This window comes from Cynocephalus volans, chromosome 3 (genome assembly GCF_027409185.1).
Source record: "Cynocephalus volans isolate mCynVol1 chromosome 3, mCynVol1.pri, whole genome shotgun sequence".
NCBI lineage: Eukaryota > Metazoa > Chordata > Mammalia > Dermoptera > Cynocephalidae > Cynocephalus > Cynocephalus volans.
The window spans coordinates 11,633,575-11,647,066 of NC_084462.1; positions in this window are offsets into that span (position 1 = coordinate 11,633,575).

Below are 13,492 nucleotides of genomic sequence, written 5' to 3' on the forward strand. Positions count from 1 at the left end.
ATAAAATTTGGAAAAAAGTTTTTTTTAGGGAAGAAACAAGCAAACAAATATAAACAGCAAGTTACAGTAGCTCTTTTCTCTTTTTCTCATTTCAGGCAATTAATGATATTATCAGGTACCTTCGTGTCACTGGATGGCACTTTTCAACAATGAGAAAGTAAATAGACATTCCTTTTAGAAAATGTTTCAACTTTTAATAGTGGCAAAATATACAGAACATAAAATTAACCATATTAAGCAATTTTTTACTAGTATTAATCTTTTTACAAGGTTTGAAAAATTTTTAAAAATTAAAAAATGTGGTAAATTATACATACCTTATGCAATCATAAGCCCCATAAAGATGTTTGGGTCAACGATAGACCTGTTATACAAAGGTGGTCCCATATACAGAGGTGATCCCATATGATTATAATGACTATATCATACAGTCTAGGTGTGTAGTAGGCTATACCATCTAGGTTTATGTAAGTACACTGTATGATGTTCCCACAATGATGAAATTGCCTAAGGATGCATTTCTCACAACATATCCCAGTTGTTTTGAGCCACATGTCTGTATTTATATTTTCATCATTTTTTCCCATTTGTTTTGTTATGGTAAATACATATAAATATTGCCATTTTAAGCATTTTGAAAAAGATGATTTCATGGGATTAACTACATTCATAAATGCTATGTTACCACTACTTCCAATCTCTTTCCCAAACTTTTTTGTCATCCTAAACATAAACTTTACACTGCGATAACATCTCATTATTTCCTCCCTCCATATCTGGTAACTTCAGATTGACTTTTGTCTATGAATTTTTTTCTTTTTAATTTTTGTTTTTAATTGACTCCTGATAATTGTATATATTTATGTACAATTGTGATATCTGGTTACATTAATACAGTGTGCAATGATGATATCAGCGCATAGACTAGCATGTCTATCACTTCAAACATTTGTCACCTCATTGTGTTGGGAACATTCAACTAGCTCCTTAAAATTATACAGTAATTTGTTGCTGACTGTAGTCTCCCGGTATTACTACAGAACACCAGATCTTATTCTTCCTATCTCTTTTCAGTTTTGGATCAATTGATCCCCCCTCCCCAGTTCCCCTACCCTCGCTCCTTACTAGTCTCTAGTAACCACTCTTCTATCCTCTACTTCTATGAGATCAACTTTTCTAACTTCCATATATTAGTGAGGACATGGGGTATTTCTGTTTCTGTGCCTGGCTTCTTTCACTTAACATAATTTTCTCCAAGCTCATCCACGTTGCTGCAAATGTCAGAATTTTATTCTTTTTTTACGGCTGAATAGAATTCTGTTTTGCATGTATACCACATTTTCTTTATCCAATCATCTGTTGATGGACATTTAGGTTGGTTCCAACTGTTGGCTATTGTGAACAGAGCCATGATAAACATGGGGGTGCAGGTGTCCTTTCAACTTGTTGATTTCCTTTCCTTTGAATATAAACTTAGTAGTAGGATTGCTGTATTATATGGCAGTTCTATCTGCGGTTGTCTGAGAAACCTCCATACTGTTTTCCATAATGGCTGTACTAATTTACTTTCCCACCAACAGTGTGTAAGAGTTCCCCTTTCTTTGCATCCTCACAGCATTTGTTCTTTTCTGTTATTTTCATAATAGCCATTCTAACTGGGGTGAGTGATATCTTATTGTGGTTTTGATCTGCATTTCTCTAATGATTAGTGATGTAGAGCATTTTTTTCATATATCTGTTGGCCATTTGTATGTCTTCTTTCAAAAAATGTCTATTCAGTTCCTTTGCCCATTTTAAAATCAGATTTTTTTTTTTTTACTGTTGAGTGGAGTTATTGGCACACTCTGGATATTAATCCATTTTCTGATGCATAGTCTGTATATATTTTCTCCCATTGTGCAGGCTGTCTTTCCACTCTGTTTGTTTTCTTTGCTGTGCAAAATTTTTTAGTTTAATATAATCTCACTTGTTTATTTTTGTTTTTGTTGCTTGTGCTTTAGAAGTCATCTTTATGAAATCTTTTCCCAGCCCTTTGTTGTAAAGTGTTTTCACTGTGTTTTCTTCTAGAGGTTTTACAGTTTTGGATCTTACATTTAAGTCTTTAATCCATTTTGAGTTGATTTTGGTATATGGTGAGAGATAGGGGTCTAGTTTCTTTCTTCTGCAGATGGATCTCCAATTTTCCCAGCACCATTTTTGAAGAGACTGTCCTTTCCCCAATGTGTGTTTTTGGATCCTCTTATTGAAAACCAGTTGGCTGTAGGTATGTGGATTTATTTCTAAATTCTCTATTCTGTTCCATCTATGTTTCTGTTATTGTGCCAGTACTATGCTGTTTTGATTACTATAGCTTTGTTGTATATTTTGAAGTTAGGGAGTGTGATGTCCCTTGCTTTGTTCTTTTTGCTCAGGATTATTTTGGCTATTGGAGTCTTTAGTTGTTCCATATAAATTTTTTGAGTTGTTTTTTCTATTTCTGTGAAGTATGTCATTGGTAGTTTGATGGTGATTGCCTTGAATAGGTTGCTTGGGGTAGTAGGGTCATTTGACAATATTGATTCTTCCAATCCATGAGCATGGGATGTCTTTCCATTTTTTGTGTCTTCTTTAATTTCTTTAATCAGCATTTGACACTTTTTCTTGTAACATCTTTCACCTCCATGGTTAAATTTATTCCTAGATATTTTAATTTTTTGGTAGCAATTGTAAATGGGATTGCTTTCTTGACTTCTTTTTCTGCAAATTCATTTGGTGTATAAAAATGCTACTGATTTTTGTATGCTGATTTTGTAAACTGCAACTTTGTGTATAATTTGTTTATAAGGTCTAGGAGTTTTTTGATAAAGTCTTCAGGATTATTCTATATAGAATCATGTCATTTGCAAACAGAGACATCTTGACTTCCTCCTTTCCAGTTGATGCCCTTTCTTTCTTATGCCTAATTGCTGTGGCTAGGACTTACAGTATTGTGTTGAATAGAAGTGGTGAGAGTGGACAACCTTGTCTTTTTCCAGTTCTTATGATGCTAAGCTGTGGTTTTGTCATTTATAGCTTTTATTATGTTAAGTTACTTTTAATCTATGCCTAATTTGTTCAGGGATTTTATCATAAAGGATGCTGAATCTTATCAAATGCTTTTTTCAAAATCTATAAAGATGATCATATGATTTTGTTCTTTCATTCTGTTGATGTGATATACTACATTTATTGATTTGTGTGTGTTGAACCATCCTTGAATCTCTGGGATAAATTCTACTTAATCATAGTGAATGTTTCTGATGTGCTGTTGAAATTGGTTTGCTATATTTTACTGAGGATTTTTGCATTTGTGTTCATTAGAGATATTGGCCTGTAGTTTTCTTTTTTTGTTGTGTTCTTGCCTGGTTTTGGTATCATGGTAATGCTGGCCTCATAGTATGAGTTTGGAAGAATTTCATCTATTTCAATTTTTTGAAAGATTTTAAGGAGTATTATTATTAGTTTTTCTTTAAATGTTTGGTAGAATTCAACAGTAAAGCCATCTTGTCATGGGCTTTTCTTTGTTGGGTGACTTTTCATTACTGATTCAATCTCATTACTTATTATTGTTCTTTTGAAGTCTTCTATTTCCTCTTGTTTCAGTCTTGGTAGGACATGTTTCCAGAATTTATACATTTCCTCTAGGCTTTTAAATATATTGGCATATAGTTGTTCATCATCATCTCTAATGATCCTTTGTATTTTGGTGGCATCAGTTATGATGTCTCAATTTGCATTTCTGATTTTATTTATTTGAATCTTTTCTCTTTTTTTCTTGGCTAGTCTGGCTAAAGGTTTGTCAATTTTGTTTATCTTCCCAAAAAACCAACTTTCATTTGATTAACCTTTTGTGTTGCATTTTTAGTCTCAATTTCATTTACTTCTGCTCTGATTTTTATTATTTCTTTTCTTGTATTTTTTTTAGGTTTGGTTTGTTCTTGGTATTCTAGTTCCTTGAGGTGCATTGGTAGGTGTTTTATTTGAAATCTTTCTCTTTTTTTGATGTAGGCATTTATTGCCATAGACATATCTCTTAATACTCCTTGGCTGTATCCCATAGGTTTTGGTATGTTGTTTTTCTGTCCTCATTTGTTTCAAGAAATTTTTTTATTTCTTTCTTATTTTTTTCTTTAACCCATTGATTGTTCAAAAGCATGTTATTTAATGTCCGTGTATTTGTGTAGTTTTGCTAATTTCTCTTGTTATTTATTTCTAGTTTTAATACTTTATGGTCAGAAAAAATGCTTAATGTGATTTCAATGTTTTTGAACTTGAGACAAGTTTTATGCTTAGCACATGGTCAGTCCTTTAGAATGTTCCATATGCTCCTGGAAAGAATGTGTATTCTTCAGCTACTGGATAAAATGTTGTGTAAATATCTGTTAGGTCCATCTGATCTATAGTGCCATTTAATTCCAATATGTCTTTGTTGATTTTCTGTCTCCATGATTTGTCCAATGGTGACAGTGAGGTGTTGAAATGCCCAACAATTATGTTGACATCTATCTCTCCCTTTAGTCCTGGTAATATTTTCCCTATATATCTTGGTGCTCTGGTTTGGGGTGTGATAGAGTTTGGATGTGTTGTCACCCCAAAGCCCATGTCAGAATCTGATCTCCAACTTGGCAACGTTGGGAGTGGTTTGGTTTATGGGGGCGGATCCCTCATGAATAGATTAACTCCTTGGGCAGTGGGGGTAGTGAGTTCTCACTCTATTAATTCCCATGAGAGCTGGTTGTTTAAAGGACACTGGCACATCCCCTCTCTCTCTCTCTTGCTTCCTTTCACCATGTGATCTGCTTGTACATGCAGGTTGGCTTGCTGTTTTCTGCCATGAGTAGGAGCAGCCTGAGGCCCATGCCAGATGCAGCTGTCCCAGTATCATAAGTCAAATAAATTTATGTTCTTTATAAATTACCCAGTTTCAGGTATTCTGTTATAGCAATATAAAAACAGACCAATACAAGGTGCATATTTATATTTGTGTAATCCTCTTACATCCCTTATGATCCCTTTATCATCATATAATGCCTGTCCTCATCTCTTAGTACAGGTTTTGAAGTAAAGTATGTTTTATGTGATAAATATAGCTACTCCTGCTCACTGTTGTTTGCCATTTGCATGGAATATCTTTTTCCATCCCTTCACTTTTAGTCTATATGTGTCTTTGTACATATGGTATGTTTCCTGTAGGCAGCATATGGATGGGTCGTTTTTTTTTTATACATTCACCCAGTCTATATCTTTTAATTGGGGCATTTAATCCTTTTACATTCAAAGTTATTGTTGATATGAGAGTGCTTACTCCTTTTATTTTGTGGAATGTTTTCTGATTATTTTGTGTATCCTTTATTCTTTTCTTTCTCTCTTGTTGTCTACCCTTGTGATTTGGTATTCTTCTGTATTGACAAGAGTTCATTACTTTCTCATTCTAATTTATGTATCTATTCTGTTATTAATATTTTTCGGTGTTTTCATGATAGTTGTTATTGTTCTTTCTCTTCTTGATGTGGGACTTTCTTAAGAATTCTTCCGAGGCTAGACTGGTTGTGATGAGTTTCCTTAATTAGAATTCTCTTTTTGTCTTTAACTTTTGACAGTTTGACTAGAGTATGTCTTGGAGAGTACTTCTTGGGTGAATCTATTTAGGAAACTTTGGGCTTCCTGGATTTGGATGTTCATATCTTTACCAAGACTAGGGAACTTTTCACCTAATATTTCATTAAATAAGTTTTCAATTCCTTTTTGTTTTTTTCTTTTTCTGGAATACCTGTAATTTGAATATTTGTTCAATTGATAGTATCCCAAATATCATGTAGGCTTTTGTTCATTCTTTTTCTTTTCTCTTTTTTGTTTTTCTGTGTGTGTGAGTGTTTAGTGGGAAAAACAAAACTGAGTGAGAGTAGGGAAAACACACATTGTCTTTCCTCTGTTCTCAACAGCACAATCATCAACATAGAACACTGACTTCTTTTTATTTTCATTTATTTATTTTTTATTATGAATATTCATACATTCGATTACCATAAGTTGCTTTTGTACCCCATGCCCCCACCCAATTATCCCCCAACTTCCCTCCCCCTCCCCTGCTTCCCTCGACTCTGCTCTGTAGCCCAAGGAATGTTCCCTCCCTCTGTAAGACCAACATGCTACTGTGGTCTTTCTTTCCTTCCTTCTTTCTCTCTTAGCTCCCACATATGAGTGAGCACATGTGGTATTTATCCCTCTGTAGAACACTGACTTCTATGACTAAATGTGCGGGGATTTCTCCCCACTGGCAACCATGCCAGTGACTCTTCAGTAGACACAAATTAGGTGTCCTCCAATTCAGTTCTGACACTATCTACCTGGAGATATTTGCACAGGGTGAGGGCTCAGTCCCCAAGACTACCTCACAGTTGATGGCAGTCACAAGTCCAGGCCTCTGGAACTTCTGACTAACCAGCTATAAATCAGGGTTCCCAAAATCCTGTCCTTGGGTCTGATTAGTTTACTTGAGCTGTTCACAGAACTCAAGGAAGCACATATTTACTTTTGCCAGGTTATTATAAAGGGTATTACAAAGGATGTAGATGAAGAGATGTGTAAGGTGAGCTGTGGGAGAAGCTTCCATACCCTCCCCAGGTGCACCACCCTCCAGGTCCTTCCATGTGTTTGGTTTTCTGGAAGGTCTCTAAACCCAGTTCTCTTGGGTTTTTATCTAAACTTCATTACATAGGCATAATTGATTAAATCCTTGATCACTAGTGATCAACTTAATCTTCAACCTCTCTCCCCTCCCTGGAGGTCGGGGGTGGGACTAAAAGTCCCACCTTGGTATTTTCTGGGATCACGCCTCATCCTGAACCTACCTAGGGGCTGTCAGCCATCATTAGCATAAGAAAAGACTTTTATTATTTTGGAAATTCTAAGCATTTTCAGAGTTGTATGTCAGAAGATAGAGATGAAGACCAAATATATATTTTCACAATATCATACTGGGTTATTTCAGAACAGCTCTCTCAAGATTAGAAATTTTTTTCCTGCATGATCTGGTCTTTTATTGAGATTCTCAGAGGTATTTTCTTATTTCATTCAATGAATTATTAAATTCCAAGATTTCTGTGTTTTTTTAATGATATCTATCTCTTTGTTAAATTTCTCATTCAGATCATGAATTTTTTTTTTTTTTGATTTTGTGGAACCATTTGCCTGTATTCTCTTACATCTCAGTGAATGTCCATAGATTATTAATTTGAATTTCTTTTCCTGTCTGTTGGCAATTTCTGATTCTTTGAGATTAGTTACTGGAGCATTATTATGTTTCTTTGGTGGTCTCATTTTTTCTTTCTTTTTTTTTTTTTTTTTCCCCCACATTTCTTATTTCCTTGCATTGATATCCATGAATCTGGTGGAATAGCCACCTCTTTAAATTTTGTAGAGGGCTTGCATGGGGAAGGACTTTCACCTGCAAATATGTCCTTGGGTGTTGATTAGGTAGAGTACAACGGCTTTGTTCTTGTTGGTTGCAGTAGTGTACAGTCTGTTTAGTTTCTACAGCTGCAATCCACTTTTGCTATGTCTGGATGTGCATCAGTGGCCTATGCTTTGGAGGTTTGTGGTGGTGGTGGTGACACAGGTTTCCTGGGAGTAGCATCACTGTGTTGGTTCTCAGGCTGAAAGTGTGCATGTGCTCACTGTAAGTCAGTGATTTGGGGAGCTGGCTGAATGAGGATGGGGCTGCTGGATTGATTTTCAGGCTGAGCATGTGGGTGTGTGGCATGTAAGGGATTTCAGGACTGATTTGTCAGTGGCAGGGTCACAGTGCTGATTCTCTGACCAGTGGTGGACCTGTCAGGGGGCTCAGCCAGGCCATTTATCAGTTGGATGTGTGTGCATGCAATGGCTCAAAGATTCAGAAGGAGGTCCACAAGGGGCCTGACAGGTAGGTTATTTCTCTGAGTCTGGGGCATGGGCATGCTTTGGCTCACCTGGCTGGGTGCAGTCTGGCAGGAGCTGGTTCACTGTACCACTTCTCAGGGCCAGGTGTGAGTTGTGCTTTTCTTGGTGGTTCAGGGGTGGGTCTGCCAAGGACAGGACTAATGAGCTGCTTCTTGGGCAGTGGTTGAAGCTACTAGGAGAGCCTGCAGAGATGGGGCCTAGCCAGCCACTTCTTGGGTGGTGGGCCAGGCCACTGGTTTCGGCTCCAGAGAGGTGGCCCTGTCAGCTCCTTCTTGGGCAGTGGTTGAGGCCATGAGCAGGCCTACTGACAGGTGAAACAGCCTGGCCAAATCTCTGGTAGGGTGCAGATGTGCTTTATTTGCACTGGCGCATAGGTGTGTTCATTAGGGTAGGAACCAGTGATCTGTTTTTCTGGGTTTCAAGACTGGGCACACAGAACTTAGCCCACTTGCAGTGGATGTGGGTTAAGTATACCTGTCCTATCTCTAGCTGGGATAAGACAGAGATATGATGTGGAGGTGCATTAGTTGGGCATGGCTGGGATTGGCTTCCCAGACGTGCAGGTCTGGAGTCATAGCTTCTCCATGGCTCAGGTTTCAAGTTGCTGGAATGAAGGTGTTGTAGCCTCTCCTGGGAATGCATTGGAATGATGACAGAGCCTTAAGACTGGGATAGTACTATGGCTACTGGCCGCAGGACACAGCATGTTTCCACAGTAGCTCTGGTTTCAAGATGGCACTGTACTGCATCAACTTGCATCATGAAGGCTGAGGGTGGGAAGTGTACGGTATGTGCTCCTGTTCTGGAGCAATGCACTATGTATATTCTAGGCAACTCTCCACACTCAGCTTTGTGCTTGCAAGGACTGTGGAGTCCTCCTGCAGTAGGAACTGCAGGCCTCGGTGGTGAGAGTGGGGGTTGGTGTGAGTCATCTTCCTACCTTTTTCCCAAAAGGGTAAGTCCTTCCTGTGCCAATCCTAATGGCGGTGACTTGATGTCTGAGGCCATGTACCCCTCTCTCCCCTCTATTCTGCTATCTTGGGCTTTTGTGCTTCCCGGGGATCTCTCCAGTCTCTTGCTGCACTTCTGCCCTCTCCCACAGATGCTCCCATCAATATTTTGCTGTTTATTAGTTGTTCTAGTTTTTTTCTATGAGAGAGACATGCCTGGCGTACCTCTAGCCCACCATCTTGCCCCACTTTCTATTTTAGCCATTTTTTAAGTATATGGTTCAGTGGTACTAATTACATTTCTATTGTTTTGCAGTCATCACCACCTTCCATGCCAACACTGTTTTTATCAAGCAAAACTTAAACTCTGTATCCATTAAACACTAAGTCTCTATTCCCCTTTCCTCAGGCCCTGGTAACCACCATTCTACTTCTGTCAGTATGCATTATACTAGTCTAGGTAGCTCACATAAGTGGACTCGTACAGTACTTGGCCTTTTGTGACTGGCTTATTCCACTAGGCATCATGTTCTTAAGGCTCATTCATATTGTAGCATGAGTCAGAATTTTCTTCCTTTTTAAGGCTGAATAATATTCCATTGTATGCAAATACTATATATATATACACACATGCATACATATATATATATATATATATTTTTTTAATCCATTATCTATTTATCCTTTGGTGGCCACTTGGGTTGTTCCATCTTTGACTATTATGAATAATGCTGGTATGAACACAAGTGTTCAAATATCTCTTTGAAACACTGCTTTCAATTCTTTTGGGTATACACCCTGATGTGAAATATCTTTTTCATATGATGACTTTATTATTAATTTTTTTAGGAGATGTCATACTGTGTTTCTTGTGGCTACATTGTATATTTCCAACGCCATGCAGAAGTGTTCCAGTTTCTCCAAATCCTGTCAATGCTTGTTATTTTCTGTTTTATGGATGGTAGCCATATTAATAAGTTCATAGTGGTTTCTTTCTTTTTGAAGGAAAAGATATCTCATTCATTCAGTAGTGACAATTACTAATGAGTTGTGTGTGTCTGTTGAGTATTGTATCATTTCTCAAACCTGTAATCAGACTAGAGAAAGCCACCCTAATTTCCTCATCTACAATGATTTTCATGTGGTGATTGGTTTTCTTCACAGCAACCACCGATGACCCAGGATCACAAAGATATGATGTCAGCAAAGGAAATGTAAAGAAATCTAATTACGGAACTGTAAACCGCTGGAATGGGTAGTTTATATCCTGTCAGATGTACAATATTGCTTAATTTTAAAGTATCCTGGGTACTTGTGCAGACAGTTGCAGATGTGAAGGTAAAACGGCAGGATTGTTGTAGGTATTCATTGCAGATGGAGAGAATGGAGGAGCTGGTCTGGTTGCCAACCAGTACAAAGTGTCCTTGCAGATGAGTCACCATGAAATTAGAGTGAGGACAGGCAGTGAAGCCAGGTGCTGCTGCATAGACTAAGGAAGGTTGTGTGAGTGTGCCATTGTTTCTTTAATATATAATCCTTCATTTGTATATTCAGATTACCTACATTTATAGTTTTTTGTATATTGTTTGCACATTTTGGGGGCCAGTAGTTTCCAAAGTGTAGTTTAATGATGCCTGAGGGAATCAAGACCCTTTCAGGGGGTCCACAAACTCAAAACTACATTTTTAAGAACATTATGATTTTATTTACCATTTCCCTTCTCATTTTCTCTGCATGATGGAGTGTTGCAAGTATTTTGATTAAAAAGCAGAAATGAGAATCTTGCTGTCTTTCGTTAAGGAGGACATTAAATGAATTTGTCAAAATATCAAACAATGCCATCTTTATTACTGATTTTGTGTGGGTTGTGTATTATTAATAAAATTGTGTTAATATGATTGTTACTTTTTTAATTTCTAAATTTAAAATTTCGCAATTGCATTTATAATGTAGTAAATATACATAGATATAAATCATATGAATAAAATTTCTTTGGGTGTCCAATAATTCTGAAAAGTATAAAAGCATTCTGAGATTAAAAAGTTTGAAAATTACTGTCAATAGATTAAATTTTCAGATATAGTTTTACTGGTCGGAAGAATACACACATTAAAGGTTTCTAGTATGTGATGTCAAATTCCTATGGTGCTATTCAGTTATTTTCCTGGCTATAAATTTTCATGGGAAATGTAATTCAGGTCTGTGCAACTGTTATCGATTTGCCAGTCTGCCTTATGTGATAAACCCAGGGAAGGACTTTTCATGGGAAGTATGCTTGGGCTCCAGTTACCTGGACTTCCAGAGATCTTCCCTCATACAGGATAAATACAGGAGGTTAAATTGAGGTTCTCAAGTTTACAAATCTCAGCTTTACCGTTCATTATCTCGGTTGTTGTGAGAAAGACATGTGCCCCTTCTGAGTCTCATTCCCTTTACTTGTAAATGGGGATTGAGTCTGTGTAAAAACTTGACAAATTGATTAATACATTGTAACCATTCAATTAATAATAAGTAACGTTTTTGCATTTTTGCAATAAGTATGAATTGTAGTTTTAATTAAATGATTATGACCAAATGTAGGTTGGAAAGAACAAAGTCACATTTTTTGCAAAATTTCCTCCAACCACTTTATACACAATTGTTCCTATGATTCTCTCCTCAATATTGTTGTAATAGTTGTGTTACTGACATTGCAACCATGTGCAAAAATTATTTCTGCAAAAACATCTTCCCAGCAACTGCCTATCCAGTCTTGGACTGGCATCACCCTTATTATTGGTCCTGTAGCCAGGCATAATTATTCCAAAACAACTATGTAATCCTCTATTATTTTTCCTTTAAAAACCTTTTCTTTCTTTACCTTCCTGAACACACACACAGTTTACTATGGCATGCGTATTCCCATTGCAATGTCCTATTCTGGATTAAACTTATTTATTTATTTATTTTTATCATCTGCTTTTACTGCTTGGCTGTTTTTTTTAAAACCCACATTGTCAAATTGTGCGCAATTTTTTTTCACAACTTTTAAAAAAATTTTATTTTATTTTGTCAGTATACAATGTGGTTGATTATTGTGGCCCATTACTGAAATCTCCCTCCCTCCTTCTTCTCCCCCCTCCCTCCCAACAATGTCCTTTCTGTTCTCTTCTTGTATCAACTTCAAGGAATTGTAATTGCTGTGTTTTCTCCCCCCACCCCCGGTTGTTTGTGTATTTATTTATTTATTTTTAGCTCCCACAAATAAGTGAGAACATGTGATATTTCTCTTTCTGTGCCTGACTCGTTTCACTTAATATAATTCTCTCAAGGTCCATCCATGTTGTTGCAAATGGCAGTATTTCATTCGTTTTTATAGCTGAGTAGTATTCCATTGTGTAGATGTACCACATTTTCCGTATCCACTCATCTGATGATGGACATTTGGGCTGGTTCCAACTCTTGGCTATTGTAAAGAGTGCTGCAATGAACATTGGGGAACAGGTATACCTTCGACTTGATGATTTCCATTCCTCTGGGTATATTCCCAGCAGTGGGATAGCTGGGTCGTATGGTAGATCTATCTGCAATTGTTTGAGGAACCTCCATACCATTTTCCATAGAGGCTGCACCATTTTGCAGTCCCACCAACAATGTATGAGAGTTCCTTTTTCTCCGCAACCTCGCCAGCATTTATCATTCTCAGTCTTTTGGATATTAGCCATCCTAACTGGGGTTAGATGGTATCTCAATGTGGTTTTGATTTGCATTTCCCGGATGCTGAGTGATGTTGAGCATTTTTTCATCTGTCTGTTGGCCATTTGTATATCTTCCTTTGAGAAATGCCTATTTAGCTCTTTTGCCCGTTTTTTAATTGGGTTAATTGTTTTTTTCTTGTAAAGTTGTTTCAGTTCCTTGTAATTCTGGAGATTAATCCTTTGTCTGATGTATGTTTTGCAAATATTTTCTCCCACTCTGTTGGTTGTCTTTTAACTCTATTGTTTCTTTTGCTGTGCAGAAGCTTTTTAGTTTGATATAATCCCATTTGTTTATTTTTCCTTTGGTTGCCCATGCTTTTGAGGTCGTATTCATGAAGTCTGTGCCCAGTCCTACTTCCTGAAGTGTTTCTCCTCTGTTTTCTTTAAGTTTTATTGTTTCAGGGTGTGTATTTAATTCTTTAATCCATTTTGAGTTGACTTTAGTGTATGGTGAAAGGTATGGGTCTAGTTTCATTCTCCTGCATATGGGTATCCAGTTATCCCAGCACCATTTGCTGAAGAGGCAGTCTCTTCCCCAGTGGATAGGCCTGGTGCCTTTGTCAAAGATCAGATGGCTGTAGGTGTGTGGGTTGATTTCTGGATTCTCTGTTCTATTCCATTGATCAGTGTGTCTGTTTTTATGCCAGTACCATGCTGTTTTTGGATTAAACTTTTATTATTATTATTATTATTATTATTATTTTAGAGAGTCTGTCTCTCTTTGTTATTTAGGTTGACATAAATGGTGTCCAGAAGCAGGGCCTGGAGCAAGATCATCTTTGGGAAGAGTTGGTAATATCTAGAACCGATGCTCAGTACTCACTTAGGCCCTTAGAGCTCCTTGCT